Here is a 20,053-nt window from a genome sequence, read left to right as displayed (position 1 = left end):
ACTAGAAATGGATGTGTGTTGACATAAAATCTGTTATAATTACAATTCAAGTGTAGCTTACATAATGATAGTGTTAACATAAAATTATAGATGTGTAGAGACAACGTGGTCATGCATTTTTTAGTATAAGTACATGCTTAGACCAATATCTGTTAGCGGAATGAAGATGGAAGAGAATTTTGGTTAAGCCACAAAGGCTGTTTAAGGACTTGCAGGTAGCTAAGGGGAACTCAAAGACCAGTAAGATAATATTTCCCCTGCCATGTTTGCAATTGCAAAGTGAAGGGAAGATGTGAAAGTAAGTACCCCTATGGAAATTACAACACAAGTACATTTTTTTCCTTGAATACCTGGGTAAATGCTTAAATTCTAATGTATATCAGTGATGCAAATTTTCAACTGAGTTTGATAAATCATAAAATAATAATTATACATATATGTATATAAAACGGCATGGAACTAGACAGTTCAGAATTACTTCTAATTAAAGAGGTACCCTATGACAACTAACTTAAACCTTACAAAATATGGTTCCAAGTACCCTATCAGAGTGAAAAGCAGGAGACTGAAAGGTTTAGTGTAAATGTTTGTAGTCATGGTGTCTTAACTAAAACTACTGTGTCACAAATACTATTAAAATAATTGTGACATTTTATTCACTTTTACTGCAAACAACAAAACAAACTATAGGTATTCTTTCATTTCAGGTAATTATTTTAGCTAACAGTTATTAAATGTTTTGAGAAGACAGAGTGCTAATTGCATTACTTCATTTTACCTTTAAAATAGCGCTTCCATGTAATTATTCTTAATATCTCCATTGTATTAAAGTGTATCTCTAGTTTAGACCTTTCTTCAGAACTGCAGACTTGTGTATCCAACTGTGTACTCAGCATCTCTACTTGGACGTCACGAAAACATCTCAAATCTTATACCTCCAAAACTGGTCTTTAATCCCCCAAACATGCTCTACCCCAAACTTTTTCCGTCTTAGGTGACAGTAACCACACCTTTCCAGTTCCCCAGGTCCTACATCTCAAATTCACCCTTGACCCCCTCTTCCTTTCCATTCTTGCATTCAATCTACCACGAAATGCTGTCACAACCTTCCCAATGTGCCACTTCTGAGAATTACCAGCCGCTACCAGCCTGGTGCAGGCCACCAACATAGACCTCGAGGATCCTGTAGTCGCCTCCCGAGATTCTCCCTGACTCCACTCTCTCCCCACATCCTCAAGACCACAGATACAGTTATGCTTTTCAAACAAGAGACAGTTCATGCCACACCTCGGCTAAAATCCTGCCCCTGGCTGCCTACATTTAGAGTAAAAGACACAATGCATGTGATGGCCTCCCAGGACTTACCCAATCCATCCCATCACATATCCGACCTCCAGCCCTCCTGCTGTCTCTTCCTCCCCACTGACTAAGTCAGCCAAGGTGGCCTCCTTGATATTCCTCCAAGCTGCCCGGCATATTTCTGCCTTAGAGTTTTGGGACTGGTTATTCTTGCTCCCAGGGAGTGGTCTCCCCATCATACATTCTGACAACTCCCTCACTTCAAGTCTTTGCTCAAATGTCAACTTATAAAATCCACCCTGACTACCCTATTTAAAATCAGAACCTACCTGTACACTCCTCCAGCACTCCCAACCCAAGCCTCTTCAGTGAGCTTCACATCCTTTTCCTTATCCCGTAGCGCCCATCAACCTGTGACAAAGCATAGAATTTATTTAGAACATCCGTTTCCACACGAGAGTGTAAGGAGGGAGAAAGCATGCAAGAAGGAGCACGCAGGCAAAGGCTCTTGTCTCATTTATTCATTGATACGTCCAAGCATAGAGAACAGGAAGATGCTTGATAAATAGTCCTGAAAAAGATACAGATGAGGAAACTAGTAGTAAAGCTCAGAAAGTTTAAGTAACTTCCTCAAGGTTCTAGAGCTAGAAGAGGGTCACAGTAGAATTCACACCTGGGGATGTCTAACTTCAAATCTCTTAGCCTCTCTATCTTTTTTTTTTTTTCTTCTTCTTTGCGGTACAGGGGCCTCTCACTGTTGCAGCCTCTCCCGTTGCGGAGCACAGGCTCCGGACGCGCAGGCTCAGCAGCCATGGCTCACAGGCCCAGCCGCTCCGCGGCATGTGGGATCTTCCCGGATCGGGTCACGAACTCTCAACCACTGCGCCACCAGGGAAGCCCCTCTCTGCTATCTTAAGTCCATGCAATTCAGGATTTGTTTTAATCAGTGCCATGGAAATTCTCACTCCACTGAATAGGATCACTAAAGTGTTCTCTGTCTACATTTATATATATATTTTCCATTTAAACAAAGGAAACAGAAGAGGGGAATTCATCATGGGTTATTGCGGTAGTTTTACAGCAATGTTAGCAATAATGACATTTAAGTAATAGTGATATTTAATGATAGCATAATAATAATAAAATAATAGCTCTTAAATGTATTGAAGACGAATCGCATGCTAAACTCGGTGCTAAAATATTTCCATGTATATTTTGTGCAAAATCCTTATGAATATCCTATCAGATGAGCTTTATGTGTAACTCCACCAGGCATACTTCTCTTAGTCCACTTTCAAAGATAAGGAAATGGATGAGAATGTAGTAACCGTTTGATCTAGATGAGACTGGTAATAAGTTGTGAGTATGAATTTAAATTCAGGTCTAACTCCAGAATTTGATTCTCAATCCATACATGAAAATTCTGATAATTCCTTTGATAAGGGTATGTTCTCTCCTGGAAAACATCCCCCATTATGTCTGCCTGTGCTCATACCTTCAGGACACAGTCGAGTTTGAAACATGATAAAAACGTTTAAATAGTGTGCTTTAATAAATGGAAATATCTTCATCTAAACAATAACACAAAAAGGCAGGCTGAGCCCTTTGAAGTGGCTTCGTTGCTATCTTCCATCCAGAACAAGAGAAGGAATCAACAGCTGCAGAGTAAAGAAAGCATGAAACTCAGAGATGGAGGATTCTGTAAATGACCAATTACAAGACTATTAAGCCACACTTTCATAGCAAGAGGCAAAATATTCCACTAAACTGAAAATTCTTCTACCCCTCACTCCAAGGCCCACACAAACATTAATGTTGCATTTATTAGGATGTATTTCCTGTGCTCTATCAACTTGACTTTCAGCAACTGTATTAATACAGTCCTTTCGCTTTGCACATATATCTGAATGATGGATTCCGTTACTGGAGTTTTGTAGAAAGAGTGGAGTGAACGAAGTAAAGTTTGGGAAGAGCCATCATAATCCATAATGATGGGCACTGAATCAGGACAAGAAGAAACCTCTCTTCTCATTTATTTGAATGAAAATTCTACTATATATTTATTGCCTCTGTACAGGGCCATCTGTTGAATAATGGAAAACAAGCATCTTTCATTTGGAGGTAGGATTTGTGTCCTCAAGTTTCGATGGGCCTGCAGAATTAATCTTGTTTTAGAAATGAAATAAAATGTAATTTCTTACTGTAAGTAGATGTGGTTAAGCAACTGGCAACTTTGATGTCTTTAAATCACTGCAGTTTCAGGGTAGGCAAATCTATAATTATTTCAAGCACTTCTTTATTGGTGCAACAATTGAGCAGTGTACATAGTGGTCAACAACCTGGGCATTGTCAGACGACTCTAAGTTTGAATCTAGACTTTGCCACTCACCAGCTATGTGACTTTCAGCTATGAGAATCACTTTCTTCAGCTTTACACTGTGGATTATTATATGCCCTTTGCAGAACTACTGTAAGAACTAAATGTATATGGGCACAGTGGCTCATAGTAAGGGCTCAAATTAGTACTGTGGTCACTACTAGTAGTACTGAAAAGAAATTAGAACTTCTATTCTCATAAAGTGGGATATGTGTCCCTTTACCATTGTAATTTCATATCATTTTACTTTTGACCTTATAATTTAATAGCTTGATCCAAGAAACATTTAGCAGTAAATATAATTGAAAGAAGATTACCTGTCAAACATGAAATACTGTAGTATCAAGTGTGCTGGCACAATACTCTTCTCAGATAATTAACCTGTAAAAATATGTTATTGTCTTCTTTTTAATTGAACATATATATTTACTGTGCCAATTGGCGAAAGGTCCATTAATTCATCAGTCTAACTATATGTTGCATAAACGTCTGCTAAACATAATCGTATATGTATTTTATTTGTTGGGAAAATGTGTTTGAGATTGTTCTTTTCTGCCTATTTAAAGTAAAAGAGGATGAGAAGTAGAGTTAGGCTTAATGTACTTTGTACTCCATTATGCCATGAAAATGCTTCTGTGCCCTGGAGACAACAACAAAAGATTTGCTTTAATGACAAGAATCAAGTATGTTCTAAAGCTTCCAGGTAGGAGGCGTATAGGTTGCAGTTTATATCAGAAGTCTTTGCTCTCTCTCTCAACTGCGTCTAGATGGGAAAGATGTGGTCACAAATGCTTCAAGGTGATATAGTAAATGTTGGAAAAGAGGGGGGTAGGAGGCAGAGTTTTGAATATCTCAAACCTGAGCTAGAAGGATTTTATTTAAAGAAAATAGCGGATATGATTTTTCACTTAAGGAAGCAAACCTGACATTAATGTAGGAAATTAGCTCTTTTACCTATGATGCTTTCAAATGCACATGGCTGAAAACAAATTCAAAATAGTCAAAGGAAATTTAAAAACAAAAACCAAACAACAACAACAACCTCAACAAACAAGTACTAGAAATTCAGGGATGCAGCCATATTCAGATTCAGTTGGATCTGGAAGTTCCAGAGTATCAGCAGGGTTCCAGCTCTCTCTCCATTGCTCAGCCCTGCTTACCTCTGCAAGACTTTATTTTACAGAAAGTCTCTCCTTGTGCTGGATGGTCACTGGGAGTCCCAGAGTCATATCTCCCCAGCTTAGAAATTCCAGAGAGAAAAGACAATTCTTCCATTTTGCTCTGAGACAAAAGTCCTGGGGAGCAGTCTGATAGACTTAGTCGAGGTCAGATGCCTACCCATGAGCCAATCACCTGCTTTACTGGAGTTCAGTCCCTGGGCGACTCATCCCCGGGGCCCGTCAGGAGGCAGGATAGCATTATCTGGCAGTTCTCCAAGAAAAGCCTGCTGTTTTTGTAAGATGAAAGGGGAGAGGACATGGGTAATGAAACCTGTATCTGCTTCTGTAAAATACACAGAATCTTACTCCCTGCCCTGTGTCGATGACCATGCAGTAAGCTGACCCAGGAGGTCATTTTTCCCACAACAGTCTTTCTATATATGACTAAGGAACACACTGGTAAAAGAATATGGGAGAAAGTCTGAGTATGACAAGTCAGCTAGACCGATATTAACTAAAAAAGCTGTGTGAAAATATCCTTAAAAAGTTGCCCCCAACTCACTCAAAGTCCAAAGTTGGAGCTGGAAATACAATGTCATGGAGTTTGGATAAGAACAGGTTTTCTCCAAGCTGAACTATGACACAGAAATTAGAGACTTCCAGAAACTATACTTTTTCAAAGAAAAAACATCACATGAGAAAAATGAGGCCTAGAAAAATTAAATGACTTAAGCTAATTAATGGCAGGACTGAGACTAGAGTATACTTTGTGTAATTGGCTATGGTCTTTTTTTTTTTTTTTTTTTTGTTATCACTTCAGAACGAGACAAACTTAAAGAAAGGAAACACAACCAAAACTCAGTGGTTGGAAAAGAGATGGATGTGAACGCCCACTTGTTTCTTACGTATAAAGTTACCCCTCGCAGTGTTTTCGAGGAGAAAACGCTGGCTCTTCCCAACGTTGGTTACATACACAAAGATTCCAAAGACAAGACAAGTGCTTTGCAAACAAAGTAACTAGAACCAGCTCAGGCTTCCCCGCGCCGGGTCCTACGTTCCACGGTCAGAACCACCAACTGTATCCCCCCGGGGAACAAGGTGATTCAGAAAAGCTGGCGCCTTCAGAGAAGGGAGAAAACTTAGCCGGGAAGAGAGTCAGGAGGAAACTTGCTCAGCTTCTTGCTGGGGTCTGAAACGATCCCAATAGAGTCCTTAAACCCCTCAGGTTTCCCCAATCAAGCACCCTCGCCTCCAACCTGGGCCACCCCAGATCTGACTATCAGACGACAGAAGTCTGCGGACGCACGGAGAGCTGACCACCCCACGAGAGGGACCTACGCGCGGCCGCACCCACTTACCCGCCGCTCCCCGGGAGACGGGAGACCAGCCCGGGGTCCAAGTCCTGGGCGTGGCACACTCGCCCCTCTCCGGGCCCGGCTCCAGCTCACCTCGGCGCGGCCCGCCTGGGCGCCGCCATCTTGACCACGAAGGGGGCCTCGCGCCGGAGGCCCCTGAGCGGAGCCGGAGGGCCGGGGAGGGCCAGGTCGGCGCCCTACGTCCCCCGCGCGCTCGCGCCCCGTCCACGAGCGACGAGAGTCCCGCACGCAGCGCCCGACCCAGGCTTCCGCGGAACCGGCGCCCCGCGCAGCCCGCACCGCGGCTCAGGTGGCGCCGAGGGCGGCCCGGGCGGAAGAGCGGGCGCGGGGCACGCGCTCGGTAACCTGGCAACGCGGAGCAACCCGGCGTCCCCGGCGAACCCCAGCCCTCCACCGCGAGGAAGCACGGACCCCTGCACCAGCCGCCCAGCCCGCGCCGCCCCCTCTGTCGCTCCGCCCGCCGCTGCCCGCTTGCTATGGTCTTTTAAATCCATGATACAACGTCTATAAGTAACAAATCTGTTAAACCCTAAATGTTTATGATATTCAAGTAATCCATTTTCTGAATTATTCTTGAAGATAAAACATCCAAAGACTTCTTAATTTTATGGGTATACATACATAAAATACACGTGGAGGTAACTTGAGGGTAAGGGGCTAGGTATTATAAGGGGCTAGGTATTATTTATCTTTTTACCTCGGACAATGTTCAGAATGGTGTTTTGTACCTAAGAAGCACTCATGTGTTGAATGAATCAGAATTGGTTTGCCATTCCCCACTGCCTTTATCTCACAGTAACAGAAACATAAAGTGGGCAGAGCAGAAACGACGGCAAATAAATTGTCCTCTTAGTCACAGAATGCAGTTTCTAGAACTTAAAAAATAATTAGTTGATTTTGAAATAATTTTGTTTTACAAAAATTTCGTAAGATGGAAATACTCTAACCTTAAAGCTCTCGATAAACTCTAAAGGAGGGCTTTAATTGGCTCTTCCTGAGTCAAGTGTTTATTCCTGGGCCGATAACTGGGGCCATTGTCATAATAGAAAGTGTGATTTGTTACCAGAGAAAGAGGAAAGTGACGCTGGGCTTGCAAGATATTTATATCTTCAGCGACAGTGTATAGGATCTGGAACTTAATTGGTGACGCAGTATTTGTTTGAGATTGTATGAATGAAAAATCTTTGTGTAAGAGTGATTAATCTAAAACTTGGCCAGTCATTGTCCTAGTGTCATATTAAATTGCAGGAGAATCTAGTTTTAGGCACAAAGATCATAAATATAAAATGTGTTCCCAGGTTTGGTTCTGTGTAGTCAGTAATCTATACTCACCCACTCATTAGTAAAAATGAAAGTTAAGGACTCAGTCCTAACTTATATGCTTAGCATTGTATTTTGCTAACAATCTCAGTTTTATTTTCTTTGTTCTCCCCTGTCCATCATCTTCTGCAGAAAATAATGTCTCCACTTTCAATTCCCTGTCTATTTAAATCCAATTTGTAATTTATAAAGTTGTCCTCCTTAAGGGCTGCTGCTTCTGCCACAGTAATGTACTCTGGCCATTATTATACGCTTCCATCTTTCATGGAGGTCTCCATCCATAGGTTTTGTTTTCATAGCTTTTTTTTTTTTTTGGCGGTACGCGGGCCTCTCACTGTTGTGGCCTCTCCCAATGCGGAGCACAGGCTCCGGACGCGCAGGCTCAGCGGCCATGGCTCACGGGCCCAGCCGCTCCGCGGCATGTGGCATCTTCCCGGACTGGGGCACGAACCCGTGTCCCCTGCATCGGCAGGGGGACTTTCAACCACTGCGCCACCAGGGAAGCCCTATACTTATGATTTTATATTTGCTTATTTACTTTTGTCTCCCCCCTCAGCTCAAGAGAGACTGTATTCATCTGTGTTAATCACTGCTGTGTTTCCTGAACATGCCTATACATCATACTGAAGAATGGTGCCTGAACTTTGGTAAGGGATCAATTAATTTTCTTGGCTGGATGAAGAAATGTGTTCATAAATTAATGAACAGATCTTCGGGGCCTCTGACTTGAGGACTAATGGGAAGAGGATGGCAAACGGTTGGGACAGGGTACTGCAAGAAGTAGTAGTTGAAGTACTCTGATAGCTATCCTAACAGATAAGATTGTGTTCATTTAAGTAGTTCTAATGAGAGAGCTGGGAACTAGGGACACACAGCATTAAGGTTTTTATAATGCATTCTGTAGAGTTCTTTTTAAGTCTGTACAAATATCATTGAAAATATATGCATACATATACACCTCTGTTACTTTAATTAGTGCCTACGAGAGCCCCTCAAGGAAGGGGTAGTAGCAACTCTCAGTATCCCTCCTTTATGATGAGCTTAATTTATTCAAAGTTACATCATAATTTATTTGTAACTGTGAAACTAGACTTAGTTATTGAATAGACCCTCCCTAGGAACGTATGACATTAATAAAACCAACAAAACTTTGTTCAGTTTCCAATGATAGACACACTACAGACTCAATTATGGGCCATCCAGTTTAATGAAGGGAAGAAGTGATTGAACAAATATAGAGCAAACAGAATATGAAGTTTTATCCTCCATTAATATTAGTAACGGATAGTGTGGGCTCCAATGCCTTCAAGATAGCTTGAGACCATCATCTCTGTGTCATGGGCAGGGGGATGTTCAGCCAGGATGTCTTTCACTGTCACTGAGAAAAATTTCCATAATATATAATGATACCTACTGAAACTGATATGGGGCATTTGGGTAATAAGGAATCCATTAGCATATTTTTCCGGAAGCCTTGACTACAAAATGAAGACAGTAGATTTGGACACTTTCAGCCATGAAGAAGTTGTTTGGATATTCATCTTTATGCCTAATGAAATAAGCTTATTTCATCTCTGCAGCTTCCCATATACCATTTTCCCACCTCTGTTTTATGTTTGGAAAGACTTTTAGAAATTGAAAGTCAAGTTAAAAAGTGAGTGACAACTTAAATGATATATGGAATATTTTGCTGACTTACAAGAGCATGCAGAATTAAATATGACCCAGTTCAAATGTTTATTTTAACATGTATGTTGAGGTGGCGTTTCCAAGGTGCCAGAAAATGAGAATTCACCTTCCAGTGTGTGTTACCAGTTCTGTTCATTGCACAGAATCATCTTCATAAAACATAGTTTTTTCTATGTACCTGGTATATATCTCAATTAGTTTGAAGAATTTCTCAGATACCTCTTAATATGTAGTGCTCCAATTCCAATCTTGCCATGTCCTGTACCAGTGACACAGCACACAGGAGTTTTATTTCTCTTTATTTCTCTGGGTTGTTCAGAACCCAATGAAAGAACAATGGAATGGGATCCAAGAGATCAGGGTTCTTGTCCCAGATTTACCATAAAATAATTGTGTCCTCTTGGGAAAATTATAGTCATTCTAGGTCCCTTTTCTTTACTTTGACAGAGCTGCACTAGATGACCCGAAATAATACAGCCCTCTTTCAGTAGTAGCTTAGATGTTATTGGTATTCTGAAACAAATGAAGACAATGACACATGGAGCTGTGCAACATCTCTGTAACTCTGTTGTCTTAGAGTTGCCTCCATTTTACAGATGATAAGATGACTGTGCATAGAAGTAGATGTTTGGAACCAGCGGTTCCAAAGTAAGTGGAGGTAAACCGCACATCTCCTTCCTTCCTGAAGCTCACTTAGCCAAAACATAGGCTTCTGAATATTAAGCTGTAAAGCATATTATCAGTACATTTTAAAAGAAGCTATTCTTCTAGGATTTCCAATTAATAGCAGGAGGTTTTGAAATTCTTAAAAGATCATCTAATTTTGTGAGATTTACAGCTCTATTTTCCTGTCAAGCAAGTTGTATTAGTGCCAGACAATCATCTGAGCTTCTGGATGCTTCTCTGAACCTCTTGAAGTTTTCTTCTTGCTATCTGAAATTCATGCCAGATAAGCCTTTTTCTAGAGCGTATGTACAGACTTGTGTATTTTTATATAGGAAAGCGATGCAGTGAGTCAAGTCGGGGGTTAAGCCCTCATTCTCAGAGTGGTATTGAGCTCCTGGTGAAATATAATCATCATTTCCTCAGAATCAAAAAGCAGTTATCTCAGGTGTATAATCCCATTAACTATTTATACATTTACGTATGATACATGTATTCATTGTACCTACGAGGTGTGTTCTCTTTGGGAAGTACAAAGCTCTTAGCGACATAGGTTGTTCATTTTTTGCTTTCCCACAAATAGTGTGACCCTTGAGCAGGAAGGTCTATATTTTACTAACATCTAGAACCAGCAGTTAACACGGTGTCTAAGATGTAGTCAATAAATATGAAATAGATAAATGAACACATTTTTATGTAAGGGCCAGGACATGGACAAATAGACATTTTTCATTTTCAGTCACAAAGCAACAACAGACATAAAAATGATTCAGACAACAAGTGCTATGGTCATTCAAAGAAGGCATAGAATAGATAGAAGGATCTCCTCTATGGCATAGGGAACTATACTCAATATTTTGTAATAACATCTGTATGGGGCACCTGCTCCACACCAGGCCCTATGACAGGTGCTTACATACTTTCCCTCTCCCCCATCCTATGGGGAAAGTACCTCTGCTATAGATTTAACATTTGCCTCCCCCAAAATTCATATGTTGAAATCCTAACCCCCAAAGTGATGGTATCAGGAGGTGTGGCATTTGGGAGGTGATAAGGTCATGAGGGTAGAGCCCTCATGAACAAAATTAGTGCCCTCATAAAAGAGACCCCGCAGAGGTCCCTCGACCTTTCTGCCATGGGACGTTACAGAGAAAACACGCCAACTGTGACCCAGGAAGAGGATACTCACCGGACTGTGAATCTGCTCGCACCCTGATCTTAGACTTCCAACCTCCAGAACTATGAGAAATAAATTTCTGTTGTTCATAAGCTACCCAGGCTCTGGTATTTTGTTATAGCAGCCCAAATGGATTACGATCACCTCTGTCCTTAGGTTTCAGACCCAGAAACTCAACTTTGTAGAGGTTACGAGAAACCTAAAGCCACTCAACCAGGCAGAGGCAGATTTGAAATTTCAGTCTCCAATTCCACATGTAAGTCTACCAGACCCTGTCTCCAGACATGATGTCATGAACAAGAGCTAATGCAACAAAGAGTTTACACGCAGCAAAACAATTAGCAAACAAAGTAAGAATATAGTAGACCGACTGTTTTTGTCACCCAATAGCCATTCACCACTCTTCCAGTTGAACAGAAGCCATGCCCCGTGGGCACATTCAGCCCTGCTGTTTTCACTTCCCAATTTGAGGGGTAGGGAATTATTATCCCTCCTGGCCCTCAGCACCCTGACCTCTACCACCCACCAGGCCAGCTTCAAGAACAGCTGGATCCACCTGTTCAAATGAAACAGGTCTGCTCTCTGTGGTGTTGGCTTCTAGTTCAAGCAGCTCTCCCCACATGATAGCAAAGCTGGCTCCCAGCGGTTGCAAGCATGAATCCTACCAGCCTAGCAGTCCCAACAGATACCTTTTAAGTATTTGTTCCCCAAAGCTCCAGTTAAAAGTCCTAGGCTGATTCCAATTTGACCTGCTCTGGACAAACATTTTCTTTAGAACCAAGAAGGCTGCCAGACAAAATACAGGATGCCCGCCTCGTTAAAGCTGAACTTCAGATAAACAGTAATTTTTTTAGTAGAAGTATGTTGCATGCAATGTTGAAGACACCCTAAAAAGTCGTGGTTTTCATCTGCGGTTCAGCTTTAACTGGGCGCCCCGTGTGGGCTTTGCCGGCTGTGGTGGGCGCCGAGCGGGGTCGGCGGGGACGGGGGCGGGGGGGGGGGCTGTGGCCCGAGCCGGGTTGCACACCCAGCCCACAGCGTGCAGGGAGAGAGGGGCAGCCTCGTCTCCGCTGCAGGAGCTGAGACGGGGAGAAGGGGAGCGCCCCAAAAGGAAACCAGCTGCCCCTCCCAGGAGAGAGGAGATGGCTTGTTCAGCAGCCAGAAGCAGCAGAGGAGCCAGAGCACAGAAGCGGCGGCCTTTGAGGACGCGGTGCACATATTTCTGGTGGGCGAGGGGCACGCGGGCCGGTCCGTGGGAAAGAGGGGAGCCCGCGCCGGCCCCTCCGCCTCCCGAGTCTGTGCGTTTCCCTAAAAGAGCAGCAGCTGTGCAAACTGACCGTTCACAGTTGTGATAAATCGCCTTAGGAAAGCACTTCGATTTAAGTCACATCTAACTAGAACGCAAGAAGTCACCCCTGAACAAATCAATGGCGAGAGGGGCAGCTCTGGGCGCGCACCCACCCCGCTGCTGTTTTGCTTTCCCCGCAGGACGAGGGCCGCTCACTGGGTCGCGGGGACAGCGCGCTGTCTCAGCTGGGGAAGAGGCGCTTCCTCAGGACACATGCAAAACCCAAAGTGTGAAAGGAGTCCTTTATTCCATTCCTTTGGGGGATTTCTTAATGACGTAAAGCCCAACTTGGTTTCAGATCTGCCTGTCGTTTCCGTGACAGAACCTTCCTGGGGGGGTCCACCAGCAGCGGGGTGGCCAGGCGCCACAGGGCTGTGCTCTCCTTCCCAAGCCAGTTCATCTCCATCTGTAGCATCTTCAGAGAAACTCTCGGATAGGTTTTCTCCAACAGGTTCTTTTTTCTTCAGTTTATAAAGTGATTCTCCTGCACAAAATGAACGGCCTGAAGACATCACTGAGCCTCTTTTTCTCCCAGGGTCAGGGCCAGCACGGCCCCCAGACCACAGGGGCGCAGGACCTCACAATGGGCTTCAGGCCTTCCCCTCCCCTCCCGCCCCTCCCACCGCGCCCTACCCCTCCCCTCCTCCCCTGCAGAAATCACATCCCTTTCTCCAGACTCCCCACTTCAGCTTGACTTCCAGCAGATCTTTACCCTGCCAGTTAGTAATTCAGGACTAATTAGGTGATTGCTTTCATTTATGGTAGCAGTTGTGGGGGGGTGGATGAAATGGCTTTGCCCCTATTCTTGTTGGAAAAATAAATTACACCCACTGTCACTTGAGATCTTATTTTCACCCCAATCAAGCAAATTAGCAGCGTGGTTCATTTTCCCAGCATTCACTCCTGAACAGACGGCAGTGCCCTGGAACGTGACTTAGAGCTGTGTGGTCAGTGCAATTGTTTGGGGCTGTTTGTGCCCACAATGAGAAGAGACGCCTGTCTCCGGAAAGAAAAGTGGCCCTTGTCTTGCTTAGGCCAACGAGCTGCCCAAAGCGCTGCCCGCCTGGCTTCTGAGGAAGATGTACACCGCCATCTAGTGGATATGGGGGCGCACTGCAGTGTGCTCGTTCTCCCGCCTTTCCTTCTGGCCGGTAAGAACAAGCAATACTGCTTCTTGTAAGTTCCTAAAAATAGGGGAGGTCTTATATCACCAGGAGTGAAATGTTTGCCTCAATGTCTGTAATGAAAGTGCAACCCCATGCTTGCACAACGTCTGTCTTGTCAGTAGCCCTCTTTCATCCCGATGTTTAGGTCCAAGACAGGATCGTCATTATCTGAGCAATGGGTATCTCTCCGAAGCTGGCTAGTTCTCCCCTGTCCCAAGTAGTGTGGGAGGAGACAGTCAGCACCTTCAGAGGCGCCTTCATCTCTGCAGCCTCGCCATCACTCCTCATCTCGCCCACAGCAAGCCCGATTCCAAAGTGCACAGGGTAGAGGCGTTCGAATGTTGGCTTGTTCAACCAGGGGCATTGCCACTTCCCAGAGGGAGCCAGAAACACACCCACATCCTAAGACTCTTTTCAGTCTTGGCGTTGAGGGGGTTCCCACTCTGTCCCCTGACTACACACAAGTCAGCGTCTTTTTCCTTTCCGCTCATTCTACCTACATGAAGAGCACGTTGATCTCCCCAGTTTTAACACAGGAACCATGATTTTCTTGGGTTTTGTGGGGGGGGGGAGAGAATGGGAGAGAGAGCAAGTACATCCCAATATGGAAGGGCTTGGGGCCGTGGTTCTCAACCAGGGGCAATTTTGCACCCTGGAGACATTTGAAAGTGTCTTGGGACACTTTGGCTGGTCACAGCTTATGCGAGGCTAAAAGTCCTTCCATCACAGGACAGGCCCACAGCAAAGAAGCATCCAACCCCACCCAGCAGTCATGCTGAGGCAGAGAAAGCCTGGTTTAGGCTCGCAGATATCGCCCTCCAGCAAGCCGGTTGGAACACTGATTGTCCTCAAATGGCCCAATGGCTCAAATGTGTTCATTTATCTATTTCATATTTATTGACTACATCTTAGACACCGTGTTAACTGCTGGTTCTAGATGTTAGTAAAATATAGACCTTCCTGCTCAAGGGTCACACTATTTGTGGGAAAGCAAAAAATGAACAACCTATGTCGCTAAGAGCTTTGTACTTCCCAAAGAGAACACACCTCGTAGGTACAATGAATACATGTATCATACGTAAATGTATAAATAGTTAATGGGATTATACACCTGAGATAACTGCTTTTTGATTCTGAGGAAATGATGATTATATTTCACCAGGAGCTCAATACCACTCTGAGAATGAGGGCTTAACCCCCGACTTGACTCACTGCATCGCTTTCCTATATAAAAATACACAAGTCTGTACATACGCTCTAGAAAAAGGCTTATCTGGCATGAATTTCAGATAGCAAGAAGAAAACTTCAAGAGGTTCAGAGAAGCATCCAGAAGCTCAGATGATTGTCTGGCACTAATACAACTTGCTTGACAGGAAAATAGAGCTGTAAATCTCACAAAATTAGATGATCTTTTAAGAATTTCAAAACCTCCTGCTATTAATTGGAAATCCTAGAAGAATAGCTTCTTTTAAAATGTACTGATAATATGCTTTACAGCTTAATATTCAGAAGCCTATGTTTTGGCTAAGTGAGCTTCAGGAAGGAAGGAGATGTGCGGTTTACCTCCACTTACTTTGGAACCGCTGGTTCCAAACATCTACTTCTATGCACAGTCATCTTATCATCTGTAAAATGGAGGCAACTCTAAGACAACAGAGTTACAGAGATGTTGCACAGCTCCATGTGTCATTGTCTTCATTTGTTTCAGAATACCAATAACATCTAAGCTACTACTGAAAGAGGGCTGTATTATTTCGGGTCATCTAGTGCAGCTCTGTCAAAGTAAAGAAAAGGGACCTAGAATGACTATAATTTTCCCAAGAGGACACAATTATTTTATGGTAAATCTGGGACAAGAACCCTGATCTCTTGGATCCCATTCCATTGTTCTTTCATTGGGTTCTGAACAACCCAGAGAAATAAAACTCTTGTGTGCTGTGTCACTGGTACAGGACATGGCAAGATTGGAATTGGAGCACTACATATTAAGAGGTATCTGAGAAATTCTTCAAACTAATTGAGATATATACCAGGTACATAGAAAAAACTATGTTTTATGAAGATGATTCTGTGCAATGAACAGAACTGGTAACACACACTGGAAGGTGAATTCTCATTTTCTGGCACCTTGGAAACGCCACCTCAACATACATGTTAAAATAAACATTTGAACTGGGTCATATTTAATTCTGCATGCTCTTGTAAGTCAGCAAAATATTCCATATATCATTTAAGTTGTCACTCACTTTTTAACTTGACTTTCAATTTCTAAAAGTCTTTCCAAACATAAAACAGAGGTGGGAAAATGGTATATGGGAAGCTGCAGAGATGAAATAAGCTTATTTCATTAGGCATAAAGATGAATATCCAAACAACTTCTTCATGGCTGAAAGTGTCCAAATCTACTGTCTTCATTTTGTAGTCAAGGCTTCCGGAAAAATATGCTAATGGATTCCTTATTACCCAAATGCCCCATATCAGTTTCAGTAGGTATCATTATATATTATGGAAATTTTTCTCAGTGACAGTGAAAGACATCCTGGCTGAACATCCCCCTGCCCATGACACAGAGATGATGGTCTCAAGCTATCTTGAAGGCATTGGAGCCCACACTATCCGTTACTAATATTAATGGAGGATAAAACTTCATATTCTGTTTGCTCTATATTTGTTCAATCACTTCTTCCCTTCATTAAACTGGATGGCCCATAATTGAGTCTGTAGTGTGTCTATCATTGGAAACTGAACAAAGTTTTGTTGGTTTTATTAATGTCATACGTTCCTAGGGAGGGTCTATTCAATAACTAAGTCTAGTTTCACAGTTACAAATAAATTATGATGTAACTTTGAATAAATTAAGCTCATCATAAAGGAGGGATACTGAGAGTTGCTACTACCCCTTCCTTGAGGGGCTCTCGTAGGCACTAATTAAAGTAACAGAGGTGTATATGTATGCATATATTTTCAATGATATTTGTACAGACTTAAAAAGAACTCTACAGAATGCATTATAAAAACCTTAATGCTGTGTGTCCCTAGTTCCCAGCTCTCTCATTAGAACTACTTAAATGAACACAATCTTATCTGTTAGGATAGCTATCAGAGTACTTCAACTACTACTTCTTGCAGTACGCTGTCCCAACCGTTTGCCATCCTCTTCCCATTAGTCCTCAAGTCAGAAGCCCCGAAGATCTGTTCATTAATTTATGAACACATTTCTTCATCCAGCCAAGAAAATTGATTGATCCCTTACCAAAGTTCAGGCACCATTCTTCAGTATGATGTATAGGCATGTTCAGGAAACACAGCAGTGATTAACACAGATGAATACAGTCTCTCTTGAGCTGAGGGGGGAGACAAAAGTAAATAAGCAAATATAAAATCATAAGTATAGGGCTTCCCTGGTGGCACAGTGGTTGAAAGTCCCCCTGCCAATGCAGGGGACACGGGTTTGTGCCCCAGTCCGGGAAGATGCCACATGCCGCGGAGCGGCTGGGCCCGTGAGCCATGGCCGCTGAGCTTGTGCGTCCGGAGCCTGTGCTCCGCATTGGGAGAGGCCACAACAGTGAGAGGCCCGCGTACCGCCAAAAAAAAAAAGCTATGAAAACAAAACCTATGGATGGAGACCTCCATGAAAGATGGAAGAGTATAATAATGGCCAGAGTACATTACTGTGGCAGAAGCAGCAGCCCTTAAGGAGGACAACTTTATAAATTACAAATTGGATTTAAATAGACAGGGAATTGAAAGTGGAGACATTATTTTCTGCAGAAGATGATGGACAGGGGAGAACAAAGAAAATAAAACTGAGATTGTTAGCAAAATACAATGCTAAACATATGTTAGGACTGAGTCCTTAACTTTCATTTTTATTAATGAGTGGGTGTGTATAGATTACTGACTACACAGAACCAAGCCTGGAAACACATTTTATATTTATGATCTTTGTGCCTAAAACTAGATTCTCCTGCAATTTAATATGACACTAGGACAATGACTGGCCAAGTTTTAGATTAATCATTCTTACACAAAGATTTTTCATTCATATAATCTCAAACAAATACTGCGTCACCAATTAAGTTCCAGATCCTATGCACTCTGGCTGAAGATATAAATATCTTGCAAGCCCAGTGTCACTTTCCTCTTTCTCTGGTAACAAATCACACTTTCTATTATGACAATGGCCCCAGTTATCGGCCCAGGAATAAACACTTGACTCAGGAAGAGCCAATTAAAGCCCTCCTTTAGAGTTGATCGAGAGCTTTAAGGTTGGAGTATTTCAATCTTATGAAATTTTTGTAAAACAAAATTATTTCAAAATCTACTAATTATTCTTTAAGTTCTAGAAACTGCATTCTGCGACTAAGAGGACAATTTATTTGCCGTCGGTTCTGCTCTGCCCACTTTATGTTTCTGTTATTGTGAGATAAAGGCGGTGGGGAATGGCAAACCAATTCTGATTCATTCAACACATGAGTGCTTCTTAGGTACAAAACACCATTCTGAACATTGTCCGAGGTAAAAAGATAAATAATACCTAGCCCCTTACCCTCAAGGATCTTCCAGCTTAGCAAGGGAAATAAAACATGCACACAGATGACTGCAACAAAAAGAAGATAATGATTGCTGCCAGATGTTTGGGGAGAATGAGTAGAGCAAAGAGAGAACACAGAATAAGGCAACATTCAACAGTCAGCCAAGAACTATTTGTTGAGCAATTGCAAGCTGTGACCTGGAAATGGAAGAGGAGAACATAGATCTTCACATGGGCAGGTGAAAAATCAAGTGTTATTACTTGTAACACAGCTCTTCAAATATATTTTTTGGCACCAAGTGCCTACTAAATAGCTTTAAATTAAAAACTAAATAAGGATACAGTCTCTATCAAATATAGCCTCAGGTACTGATGCCTAAATACTAGGATCACAGTATTTGTGTTCCCAAGGATGCCTTTCTATTGCTTTGCTTCTTTCCCCCTTTCCAAATTAGCTAATGCTGCCTTACCAGGATATCTATTTCATTTGTTCCAGCCTTTTTGATCCAATGTATTGAATAGCAGAATAGGTGAGTTACAAGAGGATATTTTGACTTCAAACAACAGAAATAAAATACTCTATAATTGAAAAAAAAGAGGCAATCTTTCAGGCACATGTGGATCCAGGAGTTCACATGTTCTAACCAGGTCCCTTTCTCTCTTCCCCACCCCTTCTTCTCTCTGCCTTTTCTCCTCTCTGGTATTTCTCATTATGGGATTCAAATATTTCCCTGTTTATGTGGGAGCTTCTGGCACAGCTGCGGGCTTATACGCTCGCAGCTCCAGGGCTGGCTGGAAGGGGCGGGCGCATCACAGCATAAGGTTGCACAAGGTGTGCACTTATATAGCAGGGCATCACATCTATGAGTGATGGATGATCACATTGTATACAGGGGTAGCTTCGCATAGTTTTTACATCACTTTTCTTGAAGATGGCAGTAAAATGGTATGTTTTTACAAAATCAAATAGTGTAACATTGTCCAAAAGATATACATAAAGCATTTAGAGGAAGGAGGCTCCTTTTTCTTTTAACTCCGGCACGGATTGTCTATTGGACAGTGGTAACCCTATGTCATCAACCTCGTCACCCCAGCAGAAGTCCAGGGATTAGCCCTGCATAACTCTTGTTAGCCTCTATTCCCTTCCTTGAACACTGTAGCCAGAAGGTTTTTTTCCTCCTCAAACCTTAAGTATTGAAACCTGGAGGAGGGGCATGTCTGAAAAGAAAATGATGGACTGGACTCTCCCTAGAAGGAAGATAAATGGGTGGTCAACAAGAAAAAATATAAAATCCTCTGTACCAGGAAATGTTTGAAGTGTTGTTTGGGTATCAAAAAACGGGTGCCCTACACATAAAGCAACAAAGGATATTGGTCTAAAAAGAACACCATGGCCAAAGGTGCATGGCCTATTTCAACAGAGGATTTGAAAGTTAAAAGTTAACCTGTAAAACATTCAATTCAATTTCATCATTTTACAGATGGGCAAAGTAAAACTCAGGCACAGGAACAGAAGTGCCAAGGTCAGACAGGTGGTTGGTGGAAGAGACAACCAACTTCCCAACTTCTGACATTTTAGGTGTGTGTGTGTGTGCTGTTTTGTTTATGTGCAAGGACATTTTTCTTTAGTACACTAACATTACAACAGAAAGTATAGTCTTGTTTTGGTTTTCTCTGCGCCCTCAATTCTGTATAAGGCAGTTTCGCTGCACTCCAACAGAAAGGCTCAGCAAGAGTAGAGACCATCATAAGCAGTACACGTGGGCACCAAGGGCAGATACATTGCCCTTCCTTGTGTAGGAACTAGGGCCACTTGTTGCTTTAATGGGCCAAGTTTGGGCTGGACCTGCAGGAGGGGACACCTTTGAAAAACAGCTTCCTAACTGCACTACAACCTGCTCTGGCATCCTGATTCCACTCCCCAAACCCCCCAAATCTTCAGC

At 42.7% G+C, this 20,053-nt stretch overlaps 1 protein-coding gene across 13 annotated transcripts in view; it reads right to left on the bottom strand.

Moving 5' to 3' along the window:
• The window catches only part of LOC115850539 (metabotropic glutamate receptor 7-like), a 282,573-nt gene extending 276,048 nt beyond the window's left edge, over positions 1-6,525 (bottom strand). The window contains exons 1-2 of one of the 13 annotated variants that reach the window (XR_009562738.2): positions 6,195-6,525; positions 1,629-1,710 (exon numbers count right to left, since the gene is read on the bottom strand). The gene's annotated coding sequence lies outside the window, so the exon portion shown is untranslated. The remainder of the gene's footprint in view (positions 1-1,628; positions 1,711-6,194) is intronic. The other 12 variants (XR_009562739.2, XR_009562737.2, XR_009562736.2 and 9 more) reach the window with 12 other exon arrangements.
• Positions 6,526-20,053: the final 13,528 nt, after the last annotated feature.

This window comes from Globicephala melas, unplaced genomic scaffold, assembly GCF_963455315.2.
Source record: "Globicephala melas unplaced genomic scaffold, mGloMel1.2 SCAFFOLD_226, whole genome shotgun sequence".
NCBI classification, from domain to species: Eukaryota; Metazoa; Chordata; class Mammalia; order Artiodactyla; family Delphinidae; genus Globicephala; species Globicephala melas.
Note: the sequence above shows the minus strand (reverse complement) of the source record. Positions and strands in the feature narration are given on the sequence as shown.